Source organism: Nycticebus coucang, chromosome 14 (genome assembly GCF_027406575.1).
Source record: "Nycticebus coucang isolate mNycCou1 chromosome 14, mNycCou1.pri, whole genome shotgun sequence".
NCBI classification, from domain to species: domain Eukaryota; kingdom Metazoa; phylum Chordata; class Mammalia; order Primates; family Lorisidae; genus Nycticebus; species Nycticebus coucang.
In genome coordinates, this window is record NC_069793.1 from 67,707,358 (window position 1) to 67,712,321 (window position 4,964).

The following is a 4,964-nucleotide window of genomic DNA, read 5'->3' on the forward strand; positions in this document are numbered from 1 at the left end:
AAAAAAGAATTGATAAGCTGAACTTTATACAAATTAAAGACTTCTGCTCTGGAAAAGACACTGTTTAAAAATGAGACGACAAGCCACAGATTAGAAGAAAATATTTGCAGAAGACGTATCTGATAAAGGACTATTATCTAAAATATACAATGACCTCTTAAAACTCAACAATAAGGAAACTAAGTTCAACGGCACATGCCTATAAATCCCAACTACTCAGGAGGCTGAAGCAGAAGGATTGCATGAGCCCAGGAGTTTGAAGCTGCAGTGAGCTATGATCATGCTACTGCACTCCAGCATGGATGACAGAGCAAGACTATGTCTCAAAAAAAAAAACACTTTAAGGAAAAAATTTAAAACTGAACAACCCAATATAAAAAAGTAAAACACATGAACTGACACCTCACCAAAGAAGTTACACAGATGGCAAATGAAAAGTTGCTCAACATATTACAAATTAAAACAGTGATGGGATACCACTACACATGTATTAGAATGGCCAAAGTCAAAAACACTGACAACACCAAATGCTGGCTGAACTGTGGCACTCTGATTTGTTGCCTTTGGGAATACAAAATAGTACAGACACTTTGGAAACCAGTTTGGCAGTTTCTTACAAAACCAAACATACTCTTACCATATGATCTAGTTATTGTGCTTGATATTTACCCAAATTAATTGAAAACTTATGTCTACATAAAACCCGTATATGAATATTTATAGCAGTTTTATCTATTCATAATTGCCACAACTTGGAAGCAACCAAGATGTCCTCCGTAGATGAATGGAGAAATAAACTGTGATATGTCTACTTCAGCTCTAAAAAGAAAGAAGCTATAGGCCTGGCGCCTGTAACTCAGTGGCTAGGGCACCAGCCACATACACCGGAACTGGTGGTTCGAGCCTAGCCTGCACCTGCCAAACAACAACTACAACCAGAAAATAGCCAGGTGTTGTGGTGGGTGCCTGTAGTCCCTGCTACTTGGGAGGCTGAGGCAAGAGAATCACTTAAGCCCAAGAGTTTGACGTTACTGTGAGCTGTGACACTACAGCACTCTACCAAGGCAACACAGTAAGACTCTGTCTCAAAAAAAAGAAAGAAACTATAAAGCCATGAGAAAAACATAGAGGGTAATCAGATGCATATTACTAAGCAAAAAGGCTACATACTGGGCAGCACCTGTGGCTCAGTGGGTTGGGCGACGGCCCCATATACCAAGGGTGGTGAGTTCAAACCAGGCCCCTGCCAAACTGCAACAAAAAAAATAGCTGGGTGTTGTGGCAAGAGCCTATAGTCTCAGCTGCTCGGGAGGCTGAGGCAAGAGAATCGCCTAAGCCCAGGAGCTGGAAGTTGCTGTGAGCTGTGTGACGCCACAGTACTCTACCAAGGATGATATTGGGTTGTTCCATTAGATAAAGTAAGACTATCTCTACAAAAAAAAAAAAAAAGGCTACATACTGTATAATTCCAACTATATGACATTCTAGGAAAGGGCAAAACTATGGAGACAGTAAAAGAATTAATGGTTGGGAGGGATTGGGGTAGGAGGAATGAATGGGGGAACACAGGATTTTTTTTGTTTGTTTTTTGCAGTTTCTGGCTGGGCCTGGGTTTGAACCTACCACCTCTTTCATATGAGGCCAGTGCCCTACTCCTTTGAGACACAGACACCACCCGGAACACAGGATTTTTAGGGCAGTGAAGCTATTCTTTATGATACTATAATGGTAATATATGTCATGCATTGGTCCAAACCCGTGGAATGTCAAACACTAAGAGCAAACCATAATGTAAACTATAGGCTTTAAGTGATAATGGTGTGCCAATGTAGGTTCATCAGTTTTAACAACTGGTTAATGATTTTGATAGTGGGAAAGGCTTTGTTTACTTGAGCACAGGAGGTATATGGGAAATCTATACTTTGCTGTGAACATAAAACTGCTCGATGAAAGGTCTATTTTTAAAGATTCACAAGATAGGATTAATAGATTAGACACTGCAGAAGAAAAGATTAGTGAATTTGAAGACATAGAAACTATTAAAATTAAATCACAGAAGCCTAAAAAATATCAAAGCCAGCTCCTTTCCTTCCTTCTCTCACTGCTTGCTATGAGGCTCCGCACCCTTCTCCACATGCCTCCTCTCCATGCCTTGGAAAATTAAGGAAATCAAGGACTTTCTGCTCACAGTCAGGAGAAAGGATGCCAAGTCTGTCAAGATCAAAAAAAATAAGGCTGGGCTCAGTGGCTCACACCTGTAATCTTAGCACTCTGGGAGGCTGAGATGGGTGGATAGCTTGAGCTCACAGGTTCAAGACCAGCCTGAGTAAAGAACCAGATCCCGTCTCTACTAAAAATAGAAAAACTGAGGCAAGAGGATTGCTAGAGCCCAAGTTGGAGGTTGCTGTGGGCTATGACGCCACAGCACTCTACCCAAGGTGACAGCTTGAGACTGTCTCAAAAAAAAAAAAAAGGAAAGGATAATGTGAAGTATTAAGTTTGATGCAGCTTTATACCTTAGTCATCACAGACGAGAGAAGGCTGAGAAACGGAAGCAGTGTGTGCCCCTGGTTTGGCAGTGAAAGCTGAAATGAAGCAGACATGCTAATTTGAATTGTATTGAATTTTTAAAATAAAAAAAAAATAGCAAAGCCTCAATGTCTTCTGACAAGATAGAGTGGGAGTTTCAGAAGAAGAGAGACAGATTGGGGCAAATATATATATATTTGAAGAAATAGGGCAGGGTGTGGTGACTATTGTCTATAATCCTGGAACTTAGGGAGGCTGGAGTAGAAGGATCACTTGAGGTCATGAGTTTGAGACCAACTTGGGCAACATAACAAGACCCCATCTCTATAAATTAAGTAATTTAAAAATTACTAATAGCTGGGTGTGGTGGTGCACATCTATGGTCTCAGCTACTCAGGAAGCTAAGACAGGAGGATCACTTGAGCCTGAGAGTTTGTGGTTACAGTGAGCTGTAATAACACCACTAACAACAGAGCTAGACCCTGTTGTTTAAAAAAAAAATTGGAAAATTTATAAATTTGATGAAAATTCTAAGCCCATAGATCCAAGAAACTCCTTAGGCAGAATTGAATAAAACCATGCTAAGGCATAGCAAAATAAAATTTCTGCAAACAATAGAGAAAATCTTGAGTAGCCACATACAAAAACATTACATGAAGGGGAACAATAGGAATTCTCAATGACTACTTAAAAACAATGCAAACTAGAAAACAACAGGGAAGTCATAGTTAACTTTGGTAAAAGTTAAAGAATTTAACTTTTTCTTTTTCTTTGGTAAAAGAAAAAGAAATCTGTTAATTCTGTATCCAGCTAAAACAGTCTTCAAAGATGAAGGTAAAATAAAACATTTAGACAAACAAAAGCTGAGTGGATTTGTCACCAGTAGAGTTGCACTACAAGAAATGCTAAAGGAGGTTTTGCAGACTAAAGAGAAATGATAGCACATGAAAACTCAGATTTACATGAGTGAATAAAGAGTATTGGAAGTGGTCCATATGGGAGACTTTTCCTGTTTGTTACTTAAAAAGATACTTGAGCTCAGTTGGATAAGGTACTTCTGGAAGAAACATTGTGATGGCTGCCCAAAGAGAGCCCCAAATTCAGTTCGAACTTGTACCAGATGGTAATGGTGATCCTGAAAAAACTAGATTTCTGAAACATTATTTGGTGAATTTAAGAAGAGATATGTTGTTCCATATCAACAGAGGGAATATTAAGTCCAATGTATGGGATACAGCTGGTCAGGAGAAATTTGGTGCACTGACAGGTGGCTATGGTATCCAAGCCTGGTATGCCATTAACTATAATGTAATTACAGTGTAACATCAAGAGTTACTTATAAGAATGTATCTAACTGGCACAGAGATCTGGTACTGGTACAAGTAAACTTCTCCATCATGGTGTGTGACAACAATGTGGATATTAAAGACAGGAAAATGAAGGCAAAATCTATTGTCTTCCATCAAAAGAAGAATCATAGGCACTATGACATTTCTACTAAAAGTAACTACAACTTTGAAAAGCCCTTCTTCTGGCTTGCTAGAAAACTAATTGAAGATCCTAACTTGGAGTGAGTTTGTTGCCTGCTCTTTCCCCACCAGAGATTGTCATGGACCTAGCTTTGGCAGGGCAATATGAGCATAATTTAGAGGTTGCTTGGATAACTGCTGTCTAGGATGAGAATGGTGACCTGTGAGAAAACAAAGCTGGAGCCCAGCATCAGAAGTGTAGTTTTTTAGGCATCTGTGCTGTGCCATCAGTGGTACAGCATGTTGGCCACTTAAAAACAATGCAAACCAGAAGACAACAGGGAAGTCATAGTTAACTTTGGTAAAAGTTAAAGAATGTAACTTTTTTACATGACTAAGCTGGATATGTGCTTCATCTTTGGTATGCTGAATAAGATGAAAGGGCTTCAGAGGGAATGTGGCAATTTAAAAAATACCTGCATCTGACCTGTCCCACATAAGGCGAAGATTAGGTTTGTTCTCTACAGATCCCAGAAAATACTCACAAGAATTTAGATGGCTAACCCAATCATATGATCTAACCTGGCACGATTTATATTTCATCCTCACCTCCACGCTAACTTTGGAGGAAAGAGAGCAAGTCTGGGCTCAGGCCCAGATTCATGCAGAAGATCTCCGTAGGATAGACCACATACTACCAGAAGACGCTAGAGCCGTTCCCCGGGAGGATCCCAATTGGAATAATGAAAGTGAGGCTGCTCGAGTCTGCCTCCGAAACTACATGGTCCAATGTCTCTTAGAAGGACTAAAAAAAAGCAGCCCATAAGGCCATCAATTATGGTAAACTAAAAGAAATAACCCAGAAGCGAGATGAAAATCCTGCCCAGTTTTTAGGCCGTCTTAACGAAGCTGTCCACCAATATACTACACTATCACCAGAGATCCCCGAAGGCAAACTCATTGTTA

General features: G+C 39.8%; 1 pseudogene; it reads left to right on the top strand.

Moving 5' to 3' along the window:
• The first annotated feature begins 3,714 nt into the window (after positions 1 to 3,714).
• On the top strand, positions 3,715 to 4,225 carry LOC128564950 (GTP-binding nuclear protein Ran-like; annotated as a pseudogene).
• The last annotated feature ends 739 nt before the right edge of the window (positions 4,226 to 4,964 follow it).